The 17,950-nt window shown below is 51.9% G+C and overlaps 1 long non-coding RNA gene across 2 annotated transcripts; it reads right to left on the bottom strand.

Annotated features, from left to right (window-relative positions):
• Positions 1–54: 54 nt before the first annotated feature.
• On the bottom strand, positions 55–14,308 carry LOC138416171 (uncharacterized). Of its 2 annotated transcripts, none has more exons than XR_011247562.1 (2): positions 14,137–14,308; positions 55–1,509 (listed from the first exon to the last, which is right to left on the bottom strand). It is a non-coding gene; the product is annotated as an uncharacterized lncRNA (long non-coding RNA). The 2 variants fall into 2 exon arrangements; XR_011247561.1 differs by lacking the exon at positions 14,137–14,308 and adding an exon at positions 4,722–7,055.
• Positions 14,309–17,950: the final 3,642 nt, after the last annotated feature.

Raw genomic sequence — 17,950 nt, 5'->3', positions numbered from 1 at the left:
CAATGTAGGGTAAGGGAGTTAGAGAAGGCGAGGCTCAGAAAAAGAGACCAGCACTTTACAGAACAGATCACCTTTAATGAGGCGAGAAGTGGCAGCAGTCAGATTAGTGAGCTGCTGCACTAACCCAAGGAAAGAGTAAGTACATATAGGCATAGATGTGGAACTCTGCTGTGTTAAGGGGGCCTGTTCTTCTCCAAGGTGGTTCAGAGTAGTTATCTCCTAAATGGCTGGGCAAGGAATTCTGGAGATGGGCCAGAGGCTGGACTGGCTGGGAGCTGGGCGTAATCAACCTTAATGTCCATTTTCTTTCTTCAGGTGAGAGACTCCTTTGTTTTGCATAGAATGGTGGGGAGGACTCAGAGGGAAGTTTTAACTCCAGGCTATTTTGAGCTGTGTAACTTTCCTTCAGTCGGGGAGGCCACCTCGGGCACTGGGCACCACAGCCCGCATGCCACGCACGGGCTGGGTGCCCTCTGGGCTCGGCAGCCTGTGTGCCAAGCGAAGCCCACAGAGCCCCTCCACAGGCAAACCCAGCCCTGCTTGCTGGCACTGCAGCCTTCTGCCCCCGTGGCTCCCTGCCCTCCGCCGGGGTTCGCCCTGCATCCTCTCTCTCACCTGCTCCATGTGTGGGGTGCCTCGAGGAGCCCTCTGTCAGCCCCTGCAGAGGATCACTCCCACGCCTGGCTCTCTGGCCAAAACGGAAAGGCCACCATTTTGAAATCTCGACAAATGTAGACGGGACAGAACAGGCCTTCCAGAGCCTGCTGGGCACCCGCCCTCCACCGGCGCCTACCGCTATCATGGCTCATCTCCGGGGAGCTGGCTGGTGGGGTAGGGGGCAAGGACTTCAGGGCTGCCTTCACACGGTCTTAGAAATAGCCGGGATGAGTGTCCCAGGAAAAGGCTATTAATAGGCCTCCTTCAACACGCTCAGCTTTCCGGGGCTGGAGCGGTGTGAGAATGAGTCAGCAGATGGAAAGGGCTAATGAGGAACGTGGGGGAGCAGAACCATCGCTCAGCAGGGGAAGGGGAGCTGGGAGCTGTGACACTGCGCTTTCCACCAGCCTCTGGTGCTTCCCCCCGGCCTTCCTCCGAGCACGTGATCCGTTCAGCTGGTGCCTGTGGGCAGATGTTGTCAGTTTCGATTTCTGAAACCTGAAAATTTTTTAAAAATAATTTTTATTTATTTACTATTTATCTATTTTTGACTGTGCTGGGTCTTCCTTGCTGCTTGGGTTTTTCTCTAGTTGCGGCGAGCGGGGGGCTCCTCTTTCTTGCTGTGTGCGGGCTTCTTATTGTGATGACTTCTCTTGCCGGGGAGCATGGAGCTCTAGACCACGTGGGCTCGATAATTTCAGTTCCTGGGCTCTAGAGCGCAGGCTCTGTAGTGATGGCCCATGAACTTATTTGCTCTGCGGGCATCTGCGATGTCTTCCCAGACCAGGGGCTGAACCTGTGCCCTCTGCATTGGCAGGTGGGTTCTTTATCACTGAGCCACTTGGGAAATGCCTGAAAGCAAAATTTAAATCAGCAAAAACATCCACAAAGTCCATCTTCCCACTCCCCCTCCCATACTTTCCCTTCACTGGCTAAGTCAGTGACCAGGGAAGAATCCCCTCCCCTGGGGCACAGAGCACTGTGTGGGCAGTGTTTATGACCCTCTGCACACCTGCCCACCTGCCGGCTCACCCTGGGACGAGCTCGCATTGTAGACTCAACACACGTTGTTGAACCCCAGTCCCCGTGACAAGCCATTTTACGGATATCTTCCCATCCTCACAATAACCCTATGAGGCCAGGGTATTGATATCTTGCTCTCACAGATGGAGAATCAAAGCTGAGAGATATTAAGCTATTTGCCAAAGGAGCCACAGCCAGTATCACTTATCAAGTGACTCACGTAAGCCAGGGGCCTACAGTTTTCTAAGATAAAGATCCTAGTCTACAGATGAGGCTCAGAGGAACAGAGGCAACCCAGTAAGTGGTGTCATGATTTGGTCCTGGGTCTGGGGCCCCCTCTAGACAACAGGGCAGCAAGGGCGCCAGCTCCAACTCTGCCTCTAAATCCACCACACCTCCTGCCTCTCCAGGAAAGCATTCACTGTGCCCTGACTGAAAGCTTTTTAGTCTGGCGGCGCCCAGTATCAGCACTGGCTGGCTGGCCTCCGGACAGACCTTCTCGTACCACAAATCACACATTGCCCTCCATCCTCCTGAAAGCCAGGCACCAGGCAGGGCAGATCCCAAAGTGTCCGTGTGTACTTAGTTGCTCAGTCGTGTCTGACTCTTTGCGACCCCATGAACATGGACTGTAACCTGCCAGGCTCCTCTGTCCATGGGGATTCTCCAGGCAAGAATACTGGAGTGAGTTGCTACACCCTCCTTCAAGGGATCTTCCCAACCCAGGGATGGAACCCAGGTCTCCCGCATTGCAGGTGGATTCTTTACCATCTGAGCCACCAGGGAAGTGGGAATCTTCCCAATCCAGGAATTGAATTGGGGTCTTTTCACTTTCATGCATTGGAGAAGGAAATGGCAACCCACTCCAGTGTTCTTGCCTTGAGAATCCCAGGGACAGGGGAGCCTGGTGGGCTGCCGTCTATGGGGTCGCACAGAGTCAGACATGACTGAAGTGACTTAGCAGCAGCAGCAGCAGCATTGCAAGCAGATTCTTTACCAGCTGAGCTACCAGGGAAGCCCCCAAAGTGTCCATTCAGGAGAGCAAACTTTAAAAGGTTTCCTGAGAATCAAATATTCTATGTCCAAATTTACTAACTGTAAGCCACTCTTTTGGGTGGCCTAAATCCCGTGGTGATTTGAGTGGAAATTGCCATCAGCCCCAAGTTTAAATGAAGTGGCCTTAAAGGTAACAGATACAGCATCAACCTGCCAATTTTTATCACATCGTACCAGTTCTATGGCTTATGGTTGGTAAATTTAGATAGAGGACTGTTTGATTCTCGGGAAAGTTGTGTGCAAAAGGGGTAGTGAGGGATCAAAGAAGGGGTCTCAATGGATACTTTAACCTCTGCTTTCTAAGAACTTTAAGTGGTGGGCACCATGACAGATACAGAATGCTTTTAGCATCAGGGAAAAGGTGTAATAAGACAGCCCTTCTTGAGCCAACCACCCTGTCAGAAATAGCCCTTCTCTTTCCCGTCTTTACTGTGCCTTAACTTTATCATAGCCCGTTTCTCTAACTCACATGACATCATGTATTAGCATCTTTACTTCCTACCTCCCCTCTCTCCCATAGGAATGTAAACTCTGAAAGAACAAAGACTCTGCCTCCTGTCCACTACTGTTTCCCAGAGGCTGGAACGCATATGAAGCGTTGTGTTGAAGGAGAGAGTGAGTGAGTGAGTGAGTGAGTGTTCCCTGCAGGGTCATTTAACCACGAAGAGGTACTCCATGCTGGCTTCTCTGGGAGTGGGGATCAGAGTCCCCTTAACCTGGCCTGCCCTCGGCTCAGTGTCAGTCAGATGGAGCATCTCCCCAGGCTCCACTCTTTGAGGAAGAGACAGGGAGCTGGTGCTTATGAAGAGCCCCCTACTGAGACCTACTGAGCTCTGTGTGTGTGTATGTGTGTGTATGTGTGTGTGTGTTAGTTGCTCAGTTGTGTCCCACTCTTGTGACCCCCAGACTGTAGCCCGCCAAGCTCCTCTGTGCGTGGGATCCTCCAGGCAAGAATACTGGAGTGCGTAGCCATTCCCTTCTCCATTTTAAGCCCTGAACGGAGGATTAAAAAAGCGTAGTTCCCACCCCATCTAAGGGAATCCCCATTCTTGAGAGTCTCCCCCTGTGGAGTGTGGCAGTGTCTGAAGCTGGCTGTGGAGAGCAGGGAAACTTTCTGGAAAGCACCACCCACCAGATGACTATGGGCCCTTCAGCTACCCACCCCCAGCCTAAGCCATGCTCTCCCTCCCCCCGCAACGCCAATCCTGTTTTGTCCACCGATTCAGATTTCCAGAACCCCAACCAAATGGCATGTACACAGGGGTACATGTAGTCTGCCCAGGCCTCACGGACAACAAGACACTTGGCAGATGAAGGGAATTCTCCTCGTAAAGGCCCAGGTTGCACAATCCCACTGAGCGCCCTGGAGTAGGAGGCTATTCCCTCTGAACTCGCTATTACCACCGTGGAGATAAAAGGCTTCCTGTGGGAGAGAGCCGGCCCCCGGAGCCAAACAACACTGGGGGCTGGCCGGCTGCCATCTTGTCAGGGCCGTTCTTGGCAGCCGGGCCGGGTAACTGGCTCCCTCACGGGCCAACCCGCCTGGGGCAAAGTTAAGGCACCCAGGCCAGCCATCGCTCCTTGGTGAGCGCAGAGCTGTGGCCTGAGCGCTGTCTCGGCCTTCCCAGCTCCAGCCTGGGCCACTTTGGCGAGAGCAGCTGCCTTGGCACATCCAAAGGGAACAGACTGAAGGTTGCAGCTTGCTCACCTTTCCCAAGGCCCCCTGAGGATTTCTGATTCGACTTAGAGGCGAAGGAAGGGCATGCTGGGGCGCCCAGCTCAGGGGACTGTGAGGGCTGGGGAAGGTCACCGCCCGAACTCACCACACTTTTCCGACCTGGTCAGTCCCTGGTCTCCTGGCCCTGTGCCCGCAAGCTGGCTCAATAGCAAAAGCGTCTGGAGTTCCCAGTAAGAAAGCGGATCCCAGGCCCCAGCCTGTGAGCTCTGACTCCATACATACGAGGTGTGCAGGCATGCTAAGTCACCTCCGTCGTGTCCGACTCTTTGCGACCTCATGGACTGTAGCCCGCCAGGCTCCTCTGTCCGTGGGATTCTCCAGGCAAGAATGCTGGAGTGGGTGACCATTCCCTTCTCCAGGGCATCTTGCTGAGCCAGAGACTGAACCCTTGTCTCTTGTCTGCTGCGTTAATAGGCAGGTTCTTTACCGCTGGCGCCACCTGGGAAACAAGGGCCTGGAAATCTGGGTTTTTACAAAACAGTTCTGACACAAGGCTTGGTGGGCAGCTGTCCTCACCCTCCTTACATGGAGCTGGGAGGAGCAGAGGCCCCAGTGACTAGGGCTGTGGAAGCAGCCCCCAAGGGGCCGACTGCCGTCTGCCACGAGTCTGCAACACTCCTGCCAAAGGTTCCAAAGCCACGTCCAGAATCCCCACACGATGAGAGCACCTTCATCCCGAGAGGCAGAAACCACCTATGCCCAGTGAGTGGTGTGTCCCTGGGGTTGGCTCCATGGAGTCCCCCAGAGTCCCACGATGTGCAGTGACCCCCAAAGTGTGCTATGTGCCACGGGAACACGCACACTCAGGGGATGAGCCAGAGAGGGGCAGACAAAGGCTGGGAGCTGTGCGTCCTTTTAACCAGAAAGGATTCTCTCTCTAGGGAACTGAGAAACAGCTCCTGAAGCTAAAAGCTGGATCTGCTGGAATCACGGCCTCTCTGTCTCATCAGCCCTCATTGCTCCAGGATGGCATGAGGACCAATTCAAAACCCGACAGGCTGCTGGGGCCTCCTTACACACTCACACCCACCACTCATAAAGAGTACACACAGGCTCACAGCCTCATTCACCTGCACATACATCACACACTGGCATACACGTTCACGTGCTTGCACTCACTCACACCACAGACGTACACACGCACACACGCACTCACAGACTGAGCAGGGGGCGGCGTCTAGAGCTGAGGCAGGACCTTGTCCCTGGTGGTTTCCAAGCATGTGGAGAAAGTAGACCCTGCCCTCTCCTGCCCTGGGAGACAGCTGGAGACTTGGGAGGCAGAGGAATTTCCCTGAGGGCCACCCCACTCCGGCAGGGCAGGCCAGCCTGGGCCCCCACCAGAAATCTCTTCGAGCCTCCCTTTCTTCCCCTTGGCCTCCCCTGACGCCCCCTGGGGCGCCCCTGGGGCTCGGGTTGGGGTGGACACCCCTGCAGTCCTCAGTCGGGGGTTGCTGGGCAGGGAGAGAGGGAGCTAGGGAAGGGGGAAAGGCAGCCTTCTCAGGGGAAACTGCCGAAGCGGGCAGAACCCCCCAAGTCAGTGCTCTTTTCTTGAAGACAATTCTTTTCATCACAAGGACAGAAGGTCTGGGTCTCTGGGGAGCTATATCCCCAAGTCTCCACTGCGGTCCGTGCTGCCCACACCCGGTAACCTCGAGCCAGGTGGAACTGTCCAGCCTGATTAGCCAGAGACCCAGGTCTTCCTGGTGTTTGGGAAACAAGCCCCTCCAAGCTTTTCAATGAGGAGGCCCAGGAAACCTACACAGCCACCCACCCTCCTGGGTCCTCCCAAGAGCCTCCCATAAACAGAGCTTTGTAACCTTTGTTACTGCTGGGCCTCCAGGTCCCCGCCTCCACCCACAGCTTCCTAGCCTGGGCGGCTCATCCACCCCAGGACCAGGGCTTCCTCCTGGCACGCCCCATGGCCTGGGCCACAACGCCCAGGCCCAGCAGCCTTGGCCCCACATACAGAAAGCCTGCTTCTGAAATGGTTCCTGTATGCTCGCAGGGCTGGAGTCCCAGCCTCGGACTCCGGTACAACCGGGCCAGCACATTCTTCCGTCCTCCCATTGTCCTGCCCAGCCGCGTTCTTGCCAAGAGCCGCCCTGGGGAGCTGGGAGGGGAGGTGTCTGCTGGGCCTGGGCTCACTTGGCCCCCAGATTCTGCCTCCCCCTTCCCCGCCCCACCACCGTCTCCCAGAGCCCCTCTGCATTCCACGGTTTCCTGCAGCTTTCTCCTACATCCTGGACAAAGAAGGTCCCTCTTCTGAATTCCTGGTCTGAGCTCCAGATTGCACCATGACTGCCTCACCGAACTCGGGGTCCACAGCTCGAGCCCACCACCCAGAAAAAAGACTTCTTTGAGCAAAGGCATCCCGACTCCCTGGAGGATCCTGTGTCTGACGGACCAGGGCCGATGAGGGCTGTCTGACCGATGACGGAAACCAGGAAAACGGGGAATTCCAACGTCACTCCTCACTGACTGGGGACTCCACAGCTCAGTCTGGCTCTGGGACCACACCTGGGCTGAATGCCCTGAGGAAGCCTGGGATTCCTTCTCTCTGCTGACTCCTGACCCTGCTTTGAAACTGGTGACCCAGAGGGCCCTGACCCTAATGCTAACACATGTTTTTTTCTTCCTTTAACCCTGACACTTGTTAGTAGCAACTCCCAGCACCCTAAAGCCTCCCCCGCCCTGCCCTGGCCTGGCTGTCTGGTTCCTCTGTTAATGAGACTCTGCATTCCTCTTTGTCTCTTTGATCCAGTTTTTAACTGGCCCAGCCCTCCCCGGCCAGGCGCCTAGGCCACGAGCCAGGCCCTCCCCCAGGGTGGCTGCTGCTAGGAGGCTGGAGGCTGTGGAGTTTTGGTCTCTGCTTTTCCAGGGTCTCAGACTCTCATGGGGATTCCCTGCTCCTTGGTTGGCCCGGCGGCCTCCCAGGTGAAGAAGCTGGACATATCCAGGGATTTCTACCCATTTGTTTGCTCATTTACTCACCCATTCATTCAATGTGGCCAGGATAGGCTGCTCCCCCCCAGGAAAGGTCACATGGCTTAGTCTCTTACACTGTGAGTTCCTGAATCTGTAAGAAGGGCCCCATATTATATTTTTAAGTTTCTAGAGCCCGGTACTAAGTCTAATATATAATATTTCCTTAATAAAGAATTATTGGCTGAATGAATGAAGGCGTCCACGAATGAATGAATGAATTGAGGTTCTGGCTCCGTGGCCCATTGTCCTATAGAAGGAGACTTCCAACTCTGGGAGAGCAGTAGAGACCCCCTGGTAAGTGCGTTCCTGCCCCCCCCTCCCCTGACCCCCACTGTCCTTTAATGTCTATTTATAGAAATGTGGGTTTTTGGGTTTTATGAGGCAGAAGGTTAGATGCTGAGACACTGCAGAACAGAAATGACTGTTGTATCCACTGAAGAAAGAAGTGGCAATGGTGACCTTAGTGTTTGTTTAGAAAGTGAGTGGGGATGGATGGCAGTGGGCTTGGGGTTACTCTGATTCCCCATGTCTCTGCAAATCCTTCCAGAGGAATCCCATTTGGTTATGGTCTTTTCTATCCTTCCAGAGCACACCTCTATAGCACCAGCATATGTGTGTGTGTGTGTGTGTGTGTGTGTGTAAGTATATCAACAATCAGGGGTCTCCTTGGAACCTTGGAATAAACATAGAAAACAAGAGTCCTTGCTCAGTCTAGTTGAGCTGACAGACAAGAAACCAAAATGTGAAAAATACACTGTGGAGTATGCAAAACACAGGGTGGGCCAATGCTTAGTGAGTCTGGTGTGTTAATATCATGAGAGTCTGCCGTGAAGTGGGAACTCATGAAGACAGAGACTTCTTATCCTCAAATTCCCAGCCCAGGCCCCGTGCCTCACGTGGAGACACAGGGTAGGGCTCGGTGAATATAGCTGGGGCAGATGGATCCTTAATGTGAGCAAGCTTCAAAACCCAGAAAAACCGAAATGTGGAAAAATCAAGATAAGAAGGCAGAACCCTTGGCTCCCCAGGAAAGGGTAACAAATTCACGGAACTGTAAGATAATTCTGACTTGTAACTTCAGAGCAATCCAATGTGGACTAAACCCCAACCAAGTGATGTGGGAAAGGAATGATTAAAGAAGAAAAGTTCTTGGAAATTAAAACCATGATTGCTAACATAAAATACTGAATAGGGCCTAGAAGAAAAAGGTTAACCAGTCTTCCAAAATGTGAGCCCCAAAGAAAGAGAATCAATCCAAGAAGCCCAACACCCAAGAAAGAAAATAAAAGGAGAGAAATCATCAAATAAATAAAGTTTCCCAAATCTGAAAAAAAGATTAAAACCTTACAGTTTGAAAAGGTCCACCACGTGCTGTACAGGATGAGTGGGTGGGCAGAAGAGCCTGCATTGTAGATGCAGCTTCATGGAAGCACCTGGGTCTTCATACCCAAGTGTAAACGCTCTTTGGACCTCAGACCTTCAGCAACTTTTGCCTGCCATATTTCTAATGGTGGGCAGGGCCCTGAGCCATTCCAGCCCAGTCTACCTGAGAGGGCAGGGGCAGGCTTGTGGAGACATTACCCTTACCCTGCCTTGCTTACCAAAAGGGCAATAAAAGCAAATAGGTCCCAGCTTGCTGATATATGTATTTTCCTTTGTTCATTCCCCCACCCCCACCCCAAACTGTTGCCCCTTGCTAAGCTTCCCCACGTGGTTTAAAAGCATGGACTCTGGAGCCACCCTGTCTGCATTTGAATCCCATCTCTGCCTTTTACTAGCTTGGGCAAATTACTTAAGTTCTCTGTGCCTCAGTTTTTGCATCTATAAAATGGGAATGAAAATAGAACCTCTCCCAGAGGGCTGTAAGCATTCAATCATTAATATGTGTAAAATAGGTCTAACAGTACCTGTCCTGAGAACAATACACTAGACAAGTGCTGCTATGATTATTTAAAGACATCAGTTCAGTTCAGTAGCTCAGTCATGTCCAGCTCCTTGCGACCCCATGGAATGCACCACCACCAGGCTTCCCTGTCCATCACCAACTCCCAGAACTTGCTCAAACTCATGTCCACTGAGTTGATGATGACATCCAACCATCTTATTATCCTCTGTCAACCCCTTTTCCTGCCTTCAATGTTTCCCAGCATCAGGGTCTTTTCAAATGAGTCAGTTCTTTTCATCAGGTGGTCAGAGTATTGAAGCTTCAACTTCAGCATCAGTCCTTCCAGTGAATATTCAGGACTGATTTCCTTTAGGATTAACTGGTTGGATCTCCTTGCAGTCCAAGGGCTTCTCAAGAGTCTTCTCCAACACCACAATTCAAAAGCATCAATTCTTCGGCATTCAGCTTTGTTTATAGTCCAACTCTCACATTTATACATGACTACTGGAAAAACCATAGCTTTGACTAGACAAACCTTTGTTGACAAAGTAATGTCTTTGCTTTTTAATATGCTGTCTAGGTTGGTCATAACTTTCCTTCCAAGGAGCAAGTATCTTTTAATTTTATGGCTGCAGTCACAATCTGCAGTGATTTTGGAGCCCCCCAAAATAAAACGTCTCCTTGTTTCCATTGTTTTCCCATCTATTTTCCATGAAGTGATGGGACCTGATGCCATGATCTTAGTTTTCTGAATGTTGAGTTTTAAGCCAACTTATTCACTCTCCTCTTCCACTTTCATCAAGAGGTCAAGAGGCTTTATAGTTCCTCTTCTCTTTCTGCCATAAGGGTGGTATCATCTGTGTATCTGAGGTTATTGATATTTCTCCTGGCAATCTTGATTTCCGCTTGTGCTTCATCCAGCCTGGAATTTTACATGATGTACTCTGCATATAAGTTAAATAAGCAGGGTGACAATATACAGGCTTGACGTACTCCTTTCCCAATTTGGAACCAGTCTGTTGTTCCACGTCTGATTCTAACTATTGTTTCGTGACCTGCACACAGATTTCTCAGGAGACAAGTTAGGTGGTCTGGTATTCCCATCTCTTGAAGAATTTCCCACAGTTTATTGTGATCCACACAGTCAAAGTCTTTGGCATAGTCAATGAAGCAAAAGTAGATGTTTTTCTGGAACTGTCTTGCTTTTTCTATGATCCAACATATTTACATCAAGGCAATCACAAATGCTGCAGGCCATGGCCTCTTACTCAGAAAGCTGGGTTATCAGCACACCACTAGATAGCCCAATTGTCCCCGTGGTAATTTTTAACCCTTTTGATACCTCCTGCTCAAAATTCCAAAGGTCAGAAGCATGGTCAGCCCTCTCGAGGTCTGTGTTCATCCTGAGCAGAAGTAAAAATTTGCCCTCCTTTCTTGAGGGTGCCTCAGGCCTGCCTGAGCCCCTGAGGAACCTGGCGTTGCCGTGGCAGCCAAAGTGTCATCCTGGTGACAGTCCCCTCCTGACATGGTGACAGAGATGTGAACCCTGGGTACCAGATATTCATTATCCAAAATTCATGTATTGTGTATCTATCACATGCCAGACACTAAACCAGAGAGCCCTAGTCTCAGCCCCAAGCCCCTTATGGCTGTCTCCTGGCCATCAGTAGAGCAAAGGACCTAGAAATAGCAGCAGCTAGAAAGCATAAGTCCTTTTAGAATAGTGGCTCTCAGATTCGAGGGAACATCAGAAATACCAGAGCGCAGCAAGTGGCTGAGCACCAGAGCTTCTGATTCAGTGGCTGTCATCGGTGGGGCCAGAAAATGTGCATTTCTTTTCTTTCTTTCTTTTTTATGTTTTGGCCACACCAAGCAGCCTGTGGGATCTTAATGCCCCAACCAGGGGTTGAACCCGTGCCCCCTGCATCGGAAGGCCGAATCTTAACCGCTGGACTCCCGGGGAAGTCTCAGAAAAACGTGCATTCTTCCAGGCTTCCCAGGTGGCTCAGTGGTAAACTATTGCCTGCAGTCTGGGAGACCCAGGTTTGATCCCTGGGTCAGGAAAATCCCCTGGAGAAGGAAATGGCAACCCATTCCAGTGTTCTTGGCTGGGAAACCCCATGGACAGGAGAGTCTGGTGGGCTACAGCCCATGGGGTTGGAAAAAGTCAGACATGACTGAGCGTACACACGCGTGCACACACACACACACACACACACACACACACAAAACAAGCTCCCAGTTGCTGGGATGCTGACGTGGCTGGTATGGGCACTGCATTCTAAGAACTACTGCCCTAGAGACTGCAAACCAGACAGTGATTCTCCAGGGAGCAAAGAACAATGAGGGAAAGTTTGCATCTCCAACTTACAAATAATTTACTTGAAGTCTCCTGGCTTAATCAAGGTCTTCCCTTGTGGCTCAGCTGGTAAAGAATCCACCTGCAATGCAGGAGACCTGGGTTGGGAAGATCTCCTGGAGAAGGGAACAGCTGCCCACTCCAGTATTCTGGCCTGGAGAATCCTAAATGTATTCCATGAACTGTATAGTCCATGGGGTCACAGAGAGTTGGCTTAATCAAAGCCTTTAACCAGTGAGAAGGCTGGCTGAGACCAGTTCCCGGGTGTGGATGCAAACTCACTTGTGGAAATGCACACACATTTGTGTTTACTCGTGGGCAATTCCAGACCTCAGTGCACAGACCGTCCTCCCAGGTCTTTAGTGTTGTAATTACATTTGGGGGGTCTGCAGCCTTGAAGCCCCGACTTCAGACCTGGCTCTGCCTCTTGCCAGCTGTCGAACCCTGGGCATGTTTCCCACTTTCTCTGAGCTGTCATTTCTTCAGCTGCCAAGAAGGGCCAATAATAGCATCTACTATAAAACAGGACTGTGTCGGCGCAGATGCTAAATGGCATGAGAGGTGCTCAGAGCATGTACAGTACACGCCTGACACTTGGAGGCCATCATTAACCTTGGGAGAAATAATGGTCCTATTGTTACCAATTTGTGTTTCTAATTAAGTGTCTATTAAGGTGGCTGGGGACTGGGGAGAGAGCAGTGCTTCTGTCTGTCAGATGCAGTCCCTGTCCCACATCAGCCTAGCATCTGGGGTCTGGGACAGTCACCTTCCGCCTATTCCTTCCAACAATGTCCTGCTTCCAGGGCACGTGAAAAATGCCAGGGGGGAGCTCTGAGCGCTCAGTTGTTCCAGCTCCACGCTGGAGATGCAGGAGTTAAGATTTCCAGGGGAGGCCTCTGGCTCAGAAGTTTCCTTTCTCTGAAATAGCTATTTCTTTAAATAAAAGGATAGGAGAAATGGTGTTTGTATGTTTTTACATATACATTTTTTACTGCCTCCTCCCACTCACCCCTTATACCGTCAAAAGAGGTTTTACAAAGGCGTGCGTTGTAAATTTCATTTATCCAAGGGCTTTGTCTGTTCTATAAGTGCATGCATCCCCAGGGCCAAGCACAAGGCCTGGTGCGGGACTGGTGGTCAGTAGCTTGACTGACTACTGACCCAAGGGAAGGGGCTGGGTGCAGACGCTTGGGAAAGTAGAAAAAGCAATTTGGCACCGGGTTTCTCCAGCTGGTGATGAGGTGGTCCTGGGAAGACAGAGCTGGTGCAGCAGCTAAGAGCAATGGCCAAGTGTTGGCACTTGGTGCAGGGGGTCTGTGCTCCTGAGCTAAGTCAGTCAGGGCCTGTGAGTCAAATCCATCACGGCCGCTGAGGCCCAGAGCCCTGGGCTCCCGACCAGGCTGGTCATCACTCCTGTCTTTGCTCCCGCTGCTTCCTGAACTGCAGTTGCTTCTTTTAGCAAGTCAAAATTCAGGATGTCCCGGTTAAATTTAAATTCCACATAAATAACAAACTCCGCTTTAGTATACACTTGTCTCAAGCACTATTTGCGACATGTACTAAAAATGATTTTTCTATCTGAAGTTCAAATGTTCTATCAAAAGTTCCGCATTTTTCCTGGCTACCCTGCCTTGAGCTCATCCACTTGGGGAATCTCTCCTCCTTTGAGGCCCAGTCCTGATGTCATGTCTCGGAAGCTTTCTCTGATGCTTCACTCCACCCCAGGCAGATTCACTGTTTAGTCCTGTGGTCCCACTTCACATCTGAATGTCAAGTACAGGCTGGCCATCCCCCCTCTCTGCCCCATACCCTTGGCCCCTGGGGACATCCAGAACATTGGAAGCACTTATGTTAAGAAGAGGAATGGGGAAAAGTCAGAACAATAGACAGAGGGCTTCCCTGGTGGCTCAGACGGTAAGGAATCTGTCAGCAATGCAGGAGACCTGGGTTCGATCCCTGGGTGGGGAAGATCCCCTGGAAAAGGAAACAGCGATCCACTCCGGTATTCTTGCCTGGAGTATCCCATGGACAAAGGAGCCTGGCAGACTACAGTCCATGGGGTCACAAAGAGTCAGACGTGGCTAAGTTTCACTTTCCACTCTCGGAGGGAAGAGAACAAGTCTCTGACTGTAGACGTGACGTCTCTGGCGGGCTACCCCATCAGAACTTTGTTTCCTTACCCCATTCTTTGCAGACTCTCTGAACGGTGAAACAGAGAACATGGTTTGTTTAAAACTGACACAACTTTCTTTCCAAGCAACTCAAGCCATCATTCAAGGGTCCTTTCATAGGTGTTCTCTTCCCTACAGAAGATCTAAATCCCCTGAGTGATTTGTTTGAGCAGAAGCACACTCCATGGAAGCAGAAAGGAAGCTGAGGACCCACGCTGCAATTGATTAGGCCATAATAGAATTTACAGCAACAGTGGAGCACCTGCAAGGCAAGGTGCCGGCGGCCCCTCCTCCACACCTCGGAATCCCGGAGGAGTCACACGGTTCTCCAGGCTGCCGGCACTCGTCCTTCTTCCCAGGCTCGCAGGCCTTTCCTGGACTGCGGAGCTTCCTGGGATGTGTTCATACAGAAAGAACTGCAGGGGCCCTCCCTACCCTGCCTCTCTCATGAGTCATCTCCTCCAGAAGGAGAAGAAGGCAACTGGTATCTCGACCAGTGGGGCCACTGGGTGGGGAGGCATTATCTTATCTCAGCAGCCCTGGTGCCTCACTGACTGCATCCACGACAAAAAGGCCAAGAAGCCAGTGGGTAACCAGACCACCTTCCCTCCCCACCGCACCACTCCTTGGAGAACCTGCAGCCAGACTTCCCGGCTAAGGCAGCTCACAGTGTTGGGGGCTGTTGACCAAAACCGCTCACCCTGGCCAGGCCCGCTCGCCTGAGCTGTCTCACAAAGGAAGCTACAATAAAGAACAGTGTTGTTGCCAAACGCAAACCCGAGGGAGTTCAGGAGGCGCCAAAAGAGGAAGGAGACAACCAAACTCCCTGATTCCTCCTCGCTGGAATCCATCTTGGCTGAGTGACATGCCTGAGACCAGGAGGGAACCCGAGGCAGACAACCTGCAAACTCATCCTGTCCCCGTAAAACCCCAGCCTTCAGGCCACGTGGCAGAGCAGTCCTCCTGGGCTCACTTACCCTCCTGCTCTCTGCCCAGGTGCACCTTCCCAACAAAGTCTCTTGCTTTGTTAGCGTGTGTGTCTCCTCGGACAATTCATTTCCAAGAGTTAGTTGGACTAGAGCCCACTCTCGGCCCTGGAAGGGCTCCCCCTTCCTGCAACATCAGGGCTCTCTCAGTGCCTCCACCCCGCTGGAGGACCGTGGTCAGAGGGAGTCTCCAGAAGGGAAGTCCAGTCAGAGGACCGACTCCAAGACCCGCTGCACGCCCAGGTCCCCGGACCTCCTCCACCCTCTGCACCCTTGACTCGGGTCCTGTGGCTGCTGGGCCTCTGCCTAGGCCATCCCCAGCCTGAGGATCCAGACCAAGGTCCTTCCGACCAGTGACCTCAGCTCTGGAGGCTCCACCCCCATTTGCCCGCTGAGTTTGAACCCAGTGGAGTGCCAGTGTTAGTTGCTCAGTTGTGTCCTACTCTTTGCAACCTCATGGTCTGTCCATGGAATTCTCCAAGCAAGGACACTGGAGTGGGTTGCCATTCCCTTCTCCAGGGGATCTTCCTGACCCAGGTATTGAACCTGAGTCTCCTGCATGGCAGGCAGATTCTTTACTGTCTGAGCTACCAGGGAAGCTGGAACTAAAATTAGGGCCTTTCAGAGGCAGCAATGGAAACAGTGATAGACTTTATTTTGGGGGGCTCCAAAATCACTGCAGATGGTGATTGCAGCCATGAAATTAAAAGAAACTTGCCTTTTGGAAGGAAAGTTATGACCAACCAACCTAGTCAGCATATTAAAAAGCAGAGACATTACTTTGCCAACAAAGGTCTGCCTAGTCAGAGCTATGGTTTTTCCAGTAGTCATGTATGGATGTGAGAGTTGGATTATAAAGAAAGCTGAGCGCCAAAGAACTGATGCTTTTGAACTGTGGTGTTGGAGACTCTTGAGAGTCCCTTGGACTTCAAGGAGATCCAACCAGTCAGTCCTAAAGGAAATCAGTCCTGAATATTCAATGGAAGGACTGATCCTGAAGCTGAAGCTCCAATACTTTGGCTACATGATGCGAAGAACTGACTCCTTGGAAAAGACCCTGATGCTGGGAAAAGACTGAAGGTGGGAGGGGAAGGGAACTATAGAGGATGAGATGGTTGGATGGCCTCACCGACTCAATGGACATGAGTCTGAGTAAACTCTGGGAGTTGGTGATGGACAGGGAGGCCTGGTGTGGTGCAGTCCATGGGGTCTCAAGGAATCGAACACAACTGAGCAACTGAACTGAACTCCAGGAGCAGTGGGGAGTCGGCAGGGAGACAAAGTGATCTCTCTGGCCCAGAGGCAGAGAAGTCCCAGACGTGTCTGCGGGGGTGCGGCTGGAGGGGGAGATCGGAGAGGAAGGAGGTGATGAGGCAGGAGGACTCCAGGATGTAATTACAGCCCAATTTCCCCAGCAGCACAAAGGTGTGGGGGCTTTGCTTCGGGAGGTGCTATAATTATATCTCGATTGGAGTAATAGTAATAATGATTCCTTTCTACGTGTTGCCGCTGGAGCAGGGCTGTTGAAAGGGTGGGGAGAGAAGGCCATTCTTTCTTCCAAACCAGCCTCTCTTTCTGCCTCCTTCACCTGCACAGAGGAGGCCTCAGGGGCTGTCATCACTCGGGTCCAGGCACTCACTGCTCGGCTCTGGAGGCGGGAAGCCTGGGCTCTCTGGCCCCATCAGTATAGGTAGCTGTGTCTTAAGCTCTCCACCCTCTTTCCTGGTCTTCCTGGGGACCCAAGGCTGGTTCATCTGTGACTCTGAATCAGAGGACAGATAACCAATGCACATGAGCCTGGGAACCCCAGCTTCTCCTGCGACAGCCTTTTGCCCCACGGTCACCCCCAGAGAGTTAGCCACCACCAAGAAGACAAGCAGGAGAGGGGCAGTTGGTGATCATTCTGACTCCCCGGCTGGGAAGGGGAGGCAGCCGTGGCGCCTGAGCCTGCTACCTCTCACGAGATCAGGTAATGCACCCTCTTATTAAAGGGGAGGTCAGCGTTAAGCTCTTGATGTTTGGCCCATCTCCCGTGGCTAAGGCTCCCTGTAACTGAAATGTCACCCAGGAGAAGGGACGGGATGGATTAACAGGAGCGAGGTGATGCTGGATCCTCAGGTCTTGGGCTGACAATAACAATGTGCTTGCTCAGCTGTGTCCGACTCTTTGCCACCCCATGGACTGTAGCCTGCCAGGCTCCTCTGTCCATGGGTTTTCTCAGACAACAATACTGGAGTGGGTTGCCACACCCTCCTCCAGGGGATCTTACTGACCCAGGGATTGAACCCACATCTCCTGCATTGCAGGAGGATTTTTTGCCGTCGAGCCACCAGGGAAGCCCGACAACAATACAGGCTCCAATATGGAGAGCACAAAACCCATGCCTGCGACTGAGCCCTTCCCGACACAATCTCACCCATCTTCATGGTACCCTGAAACACAAGTGCTAAAATTAGGCCCACTCTACTGCTTAGGGAGGCAAATAATTTGCCCGAGTCCTACAGCTGCAGTGAACTCAGGGCTGCCTCTCTTCAAGTCCACCCTCTGAACGTCTGCACTGTGTCCACTTCTGGGGCTCTGTGGTTCCAAACTGTCTGTTGTTCCTGGAGCCTCGCTGGGATGATGGCCCTGGGCTAGGGGGGAGGGGAAGGACGTCAGTGGCCAGAGGTATTGATAGAATCCATGATAATCGTCGTGTGCAGTGTGACTCAGAAATTACCCAAGCCTCTGAGCCTTGGTTTCTTCAGTTGTCAAACTAGCATGAGGACGTGTGTGCCTTAGACAAGCAGATGAGGATACAGGAGCTGGTGTACATAATCTAGCAACTGGGTCAGGCTTTCAATCTTACTCTGCAGGAAGGCTTCCTACTGCTCAACCTCAGTTTCCCTGTTTGGAAACAAGAAGAATAACTTCCAACCCCCTTCAAGGCTTCTCCTTCTCCAGGCTTATCCTTAGCCCATGCATCCCTCCAGGCTGGGGAGATGTGGCAGGCAGCAGGAGTGAAGACCACGAACTTCATTCATGCCAAGTACACAATTGATTTTTGACTTTGGCCTTGAGAGGCGTTCCCACCGTGGGTGGTGATGCCTT

Source organism: Ovis canadensis, chromosome 12 (genome assembly GCF_042477335.2).
Source record: "Ovis canadensis isolate MfBH-ARS-UI-01 breed Bighorn chromosome 12, ARS-UI_OviCan_v2, whole genome shotgun sequence".
Taxonomy (NCBI): Eukaryota; Metazoa; Chordata; class Mammalia; order Artiodactyla; family Bovidae; genus Ovis; species Ovis canadensis.
This window is presented reverse-complemented; position numbering and strand designations above follow the sequence as displayed.